Raw genomic sequence first — 6,863 nt, 5'->3', positions numbered from 1 at the left:
CGCGGGATCGGTTGAGGCTTACCTGGTGTAGCCCTTCCGTTCGAAGCAACTGAGCAGTGGATGCCCACCTCAGCCACGCGCGCCAGGGTTGACGTTTGTACCATCTGAGGCCGCGGGATCGGTTGAGGCTTGCCCGGTTAACCCTGCGTTCGAAGACGCCACCACCGCCGACGTGACGCCCGTCTATGATCAACGGGACCACGCAGGGGGAGAGGGTTGAGTAAAGTGAAGCGAGTGAGCGTACATTGGCAGCAGCCCCGTGCCGTCCAGGTGGCTCAAACAGACTGACACGGTCGTCGCGCTCACCGACGCAGAGAGACACGCGAGAGACCCCAGCGGCCTTCTGCACCTGCACACGCCTGTCCGCCCGCCGGCGTGGCAGCTTGCCCGCTCTCTGCACTCTGCCCAGCCCCGGTCGCCTGCCGAGGGGGATTGGAAAACGGCCGTGCACGTGGTCTCCCCTGCCGACCTAGGGAGCCCTGTGCCGGTTTCAGCTCGTGACACTTCTTTGGTGTGTGTGGTCAGACTCTTTTTCGCCTCCAGCTCGGCAGGCAGCGCACGCGCCCTGGGCCCACGTACGCACCGGTCTGCCACCCTCGCGGGGTGCGAGGTTTGTTTGCTTGAGAAGCCCTCTCTCTTGGCCAGCGAGACCCCGGAGGTCATCTCGCCCCGTCCTTGGTTAGGCCATGATCCAACACCTGGAGCGTCCGGGCTCCGCAAACTCCCGAGGCCCACAGAGATTCGGCGGTGGGTGGAACGCCCTGAGGCCGGCCGAAGGAACCACCGCCGGGCGCACAAAGTACCTCCCTCCTCCCTGAGGTGCTCTGCCGCCAAACAAAACCCATGCAGGGGCTACTCCAAAGACGGATCTCCAGCCGCAAGACCGTCAACTGCTGCGGAGGAAGATCCCAGTCACCCCCTCGTCTGAACCGTCAATTGCTGCGGAGAAGGTCTCTTCCCAAACTGGTGGGGGGGATAAAAGCCCTGGTCGTGTTCCCTCTGAGCAGTTAGGGGTAACCGACAGAGGGCCGCGTGGTGGAGTCTGTCCCAAGCCTGAAACACCAGCGTCTCCGCTGGGCCGCCGGGCCTCTCCATACGGCACGAACACGACAAGCACGATCGATCCAGGAACGACGATTTCAGGACAACTCAGACGAATGAGAGCATGGTATATTTTAGCCCGAAGCCTCGCCCTTCTTTCATAGCTTCCGAGCATGTACACTTGGCCCTTCTTGCCCAAACTCTTGACGGTGCTGCCTTCCCGTCTATTTTAGTGCCTTCAACCTTAAGTATTATATTGCCTTCGAGCCCATTGTGGCACCACTTAAGGACAATGCACGAAGTGACCAACATACCAAAACTTTTTCTAAGTGTCTCTGAAAAACGTGTTCCCGAAAATCTCCGGGCACTCCGCCAATCCCCCCGTACAGAAAATGCAATTTTCGATTCGGCGGGGTAGCTCGCGGAGGGTCGACCGCGGATGCTGCATCTCAGCCCGGGTTCACGTCGAAAATCGGACCCTCATCAGAGCCTCCAGCGGCAACTCGTGAACCATGACCGGGAGTGCCCGTACCAGAAATGCAAATGCGACGTCGGCGGGCGACCGCGCGGAGGTCCCACCGGCCGAAGTCTCGTGAGGCCGGCCTGAGCCATCCGATGTTAACTTCATGGACTTCCGTGGGGAACTTGTTAACTGGCGGGCTGGCAGGAGCAAGCCATTGCCAAGCGGGCCGACTGTCGGAAGCATGACCGTCAGTTGAGCACTGTGGCCGGTAAGACACCCTTGAATCCGATACGATCGGGACTTCCGCGACCGGACTTAGGTTTCTTTTAGGACTTTGCCATTCTTGCGGGGAAAAGGGAAACACCGGAGCTCCCCGAGTTCACGAGCCGACCAAGAAGAGGTGCCACGGGGCTCCCACGAAGCGGTCGTGGTCGGCCCCTGGCCACCGGTCACCGGTCACCGAGTTCAAAACACGGCCCCTGTAATCTCCGGAGAGTCCGCCAATCCCCCCGTGCAGAAATTGCAAGTTGATGATCGGCGGATCGGACTCCGGAGGTCCTACCGAAAAGGGAGCGACCTGGTCGGCCGCTCGCCGCGGATCCTACCCCATCGGACTTCCGGGCAACCCAGAATCTCAAACCGGCGGAGGGCAAATCGTTCAGCAGAGTGCCAAGCCTCCACTGGCGGCAAGGGCCCCTCTCTGCCCCGCCGGAGGGGAGAGGGCAGACACCGGAGCTCCCCCGAATCGGTCGTAGTCGGCCCCTGGCCACCGGTCACCGAGTTCAAAACACGGCACCTGAAATCTCCGGAGAGTCCGCCAATCCCCCCGTGCAGAAAATGCAAGTTGATGATCGGCGGCTCGGGATCCGGAGGTCCTACCGAAAAGGGAGCGACCTGGTCGGCCGCACGCCGCGGATCCGACCCCATCGGACTTCCGGGCAACCCAGAATCTCAAGCCGGCGGAGGGCAAATCGTTCAGCAGAGTGCCAAGCCTCCACTTGCGGCAAGGGCCACTCTCTGCCCCGCCGGAGGGGAGAGGGCAGACACCGGAGCTCCCCCGAATCGGTCGTAGTCGGCCCCTGGCCAACGGTCACCGAGTTCAAAACACGGCACCTGAAATCTCCGGAGAGTCCGCCAATCCCCCCGTGCAGAAAATGCAAGTTGATGATCGGCGGCTCTGGATCCGGAGGTCCTACCGAAAAGGGAGCGACCTGGTCGGCCGCACGCCGCGGATCCAACCCCATCCGACTTCCGGGCAACCCAGAATCTCAACCGGGCGGAGGGCAAATCGTTCAGCTGAGTGCCAAGACTCAACTGGCGGCGAGGCTGACTCTCTGACCTAACGGCAGGGAGAGGGCAGACACCGCAGCTCTCCCGAAGCGGTCGTGGTCGGCCCCTGGCCACCGGTCACCGAGTTCAAAACACGGCACCTGAAATCTCCGGAGAGTCCGCCAATCCCCCCGTGCAGAAAATGCAAGTTGATGATCGGCGGCACGGGCTCCGGAAGTCCTACCGAAAAGGGAGCGACCTGGTCGGCCGAACTCCGTGGATCCGACCCCATACGACTTCCAGTCTCTTCGTTAATAACCATACCGGACAACTCGTAAACCAAACTCAGCTACGAACGGCAATTAGTTAAGCAGAAGGGCCGAGCAACTCGTCAACCAAACGGACGTGGGGAAACTCGTGAACCAAGCAGACGTGGGGCAACTCGTGAACCAGACGGCCAGGGAACTCGTCAATCAAGCTTTCCTGGAGCAATTCGTAAACCAAGCTGACCTACGAACGGCAATTAGTTAAGCAGAAGGGCCGGGCAACTCGTCAACCAAACGGACGTGGGGCAACTCGTGAACCAAGCAGACGTGGGGCAACTCGTGAACCAGACGGCCAGGGAACTCGTGAATCAAGCTTTCGTGGAGCAACTCGTAAACCAAGCTAACCTACGAACGGCAATGCACCAGAAGGACTGGGCAACTCATGAACCAAATGGACGTGGGGCAATTCGTGAACCAGGCAGACGTGGGGCAACTCGTGAACCAGACGGACAGGCAACTCGTGAATCAAGCTTTCGTGGGGCAACCCGTAAACCAAGCTGACCTACGAACGGCAATTAGTTAAGCAGAAGTGCCGGGCAACTCGTCAACCAAACGGACGTAGGGCAACTCGTGAACCAAGCAGACGTGGGGCAACTCGTGAACCAGACGGCCAGGGAACTCGTGAATCAAGCTTTCGTGGAGCAACTCGTAAACCAAGCTAACCTACGAACGGCAATGCACCAGAAGGACTGGGCAACTCATGAACCAAATGGACGTGTGGCAATTCGAAAACCAAGCAGACGTGCGGCAACTCGTGAACCAAGCAGACGTGGGGCAACTCGTGGACCAAGCTGACCTACGAACGGCAATTAGTTAAGCAGAAGTGCCGGGCAACTCGTCAACCAAATGGACGTGGAGCAATTAGTGAAGCAAGCAGACCTGTGGCAACTCGTCAACCAGACGGCCAGGGAACTCGTGAATCAAGCTTTCGTGGAGCAACTCGTAAACCAAGCTGACGTACGAACGTCAATTCACCAGAAGGACTGGGCAACTCATGAACCAAATGGACGTGTGGCAATTCGAAAACCAAGCAGACGTGCGGCAACTCGTGAACCAAGCAGACGTGGGGCAACTCGTGAACCAGTCAGACAGGCAACTCGTGAACCAAGCAGACGTGGGGCAACTCGTGAACCAGACGGCCAGGGAACTCGTCAATCAAGCTTTCGTGGAGCAATTCGTAAACCAAGCTGACCTACGAACGGCAATTAGTTAAGCAGAAGGGCCGGGCAACTCGTCAACCAAATGGACGTGGGGCAATTCGTGAACCAAGCAGACGTGGGGCAACTCGTGAACCAGTCAGACAGGCAACTCGTGAACCAAGCAGACGTGGGGCAACTCGTGAACCAGACGGCCAGGGAACTCGTGAATCAAGCTTTCCTGGAGCAATTCGTAAACCAAGCTGACGTACGAACGGCAATGCACCTGAAGGACTGGGCAACTCATGAACCAAATGGACGTGGGGCAATTCGTGAACCAGGCAGACGTGGGGCAACTCGTGAACCAGACGGACAGGCAACTCGTGAATCAAGCTTTCGTGGAGCAACTCGTAAACCAAGCTAACCTACGAACGGCAATGCACCAGAAGGACTGGGCAACTCATGAACCAAACGGACGTGGGGCAATTCGTGAACCAGGCAGACGTGGGGCAACTCGTGAACCAGACGGACAGGCAACTCGTGCATCAAGCTTTCGTGGGGCAACCCGTAAACCAAGCTGACCTACGAACGGCAATTAGTTAAGCAGAAGTGCCGGGCAACTCGTCAACCAAACGGACGTGGGGCAACTCGTGAAGCAAGCAGACGTGGGGCAACTCGTGAACCAGACGGCCAGGGAACTCGTGAATCAAGCTTTCGTGGAGCATCTCGTAAACCAAGCTAACCTACGAACGGCAATGCACCAGAAGGACTGGGCAACTCATGAACCAAACGGACGTGGGGCAATTCGTGAACCAGGCAGACGTGGGGCAACTCGTGAACCAGACGGACAGGCAACTCGTGCGTCAAGCTTTCGTGGGGCAACCCGTAAACCAAGCTGACCTACGAACGGCAATTAGTTAAGCAGAAGTGCCGGGCAACTCGTCAACCAAACGGACGTGGGGCAACTCGTGAAGCAAGCAGACGTGGGGCAACTCGTGAACCAGACGGCCAGGGAACTCGTGAATCAAGCTTTCGTGGAGCAACTCGTAAACCAAGCTAACCTACGAACGGCAATGCAGCAGAAGGACTGGGCAACTCATGAACCAAACGGACGTGGGGCAATTCGTGAACCAGGCAGACGTGGGGCAACTCGTGAACCAGACGGACAGGCAACTCGTGCATCAAGCTTTCGTGGGGCAACCCGTAAACCAAGCTGACCTACGAACGGCAATTAGTTAAGCAGAAGTGCCGGGCAACTCGTCAACCAAATGGACGTGGAGCAATTAGTGAAGCAAGCAGACCTGTGGCAACTCGTGAACCAGACGGCCAGGGAACTCGTGAATCAAGCTTTCGTGGAGCAACTCGTAAACCAAGCTGACCTACGAACGGCAATGCACCAGAAGGACTGGGCAACTCATGAACCAAACGGACGTGGGGCAATTCGTGAACCAGGCAGACCTGGGGCAACTCGTGAACCAGTCGGACAGGCAACTCGTGAACCAAGCAGACGTGGGGCAACTCGTGAACCAGACGGCCAGGGAACTCGTCAATCAAGCTTTCCTGGAGCAATTCGTAAACCAAGCTGACCTACGAACGGCAATTAGTTAAGCAGAAGGGCCGGGCAACTCGTCAACCAAATGGACGTGGGGCAATTCGTGAACCAAGCAGACGTGGGGCAACTCGTGAACCAGACGGCCAGGGAACTCGTGAATCAAGCTTTCGTGGAGCAACTCGTAAACCAAGCTGACGTACGAACGGCAATTCACCAGAAGGACTGGGCAACTCATGAACCAAATGGACGTGGGGCAATTCGTGAACCAGGCAGACGTGGGGCAACTCGTGAACCAGACGGACAGGCAACTCGTGAATCAAGCTTTCGTGGGGCAACTCGTAAACCAAGCTGACCTACGAACGGCAATTAGTTAAGCAGAAGTGCCGGGCAACTCGTCAACCAAATGGACGTGGAGCAATTAGTGAAGCAAGCAGACGTGGGGCAACTCGTGAACCAGACGGCCAGGGAACTCGTGAATCAAGCTTTCGTGGAGTAACTCGTAAACCAAGCTGACCTACGAACGGCAATGCACCAGAAGGACTGGGCAACTCATGAACCAAACGGACGTGGGGCAATTCGTGAACCAGGCAGACGTGGGGCAACTCGTGAACCAGACGGACAGGCAACTCGTGAGTCAAGCTTTCGTGGGGCAACCCGTAAACCAAGCTGACCTACGAACGGCAATTAGTTAAGCAGAAGTGCCGGGCAACTCGTCAACCAAATGGACGTGGAGCAATTAGTGAAGCAAGCAGACCTGGGGCAACTCGTGAACCAGACGGCCAGGGAACTCGTGAATCAAGCTTTCGTGGAGCAACTCGTAAACCAAGCTGACCTACGAACGGCAATTAGTTAAGCAGAAGGGCCGGGCAACTCGTCAACCAAACGAACGTGGGGCAACTCGTGAACCAAGCAGACGTGGGGCAACTCGTGAACCAGACGGCCAGGGAACTCGTGAATCAAGCTTTCCTGGAGCAATTCGTAAACCAAGCTGACGTACGAACGGCAATGCACCTGAAGGACTGGGCAACTCATGAACCAAATGGACGTGGGGCAATTCGTGAACCAGGCAGACGTGG

This window comes from Narcine bancroftii, unplaced genomic scaffold, assembly GCF_036971445.1.
Source record: "Narcine bancroftii isolate sNarBan1 unplaced genomic scaffold, sNarBan1.hap1 Scaffold_628, whole genome shotgun sequence".
Classification (NCBI taxonomy): Eukaryota; Metazoa; Chordata; class Chondrichthyes; order Torpediniformes; family Narcinidae; genus Narcine; species Narcine bancroftii.
Note: the sequence above shows the minus strand (reverse complement) of the source record.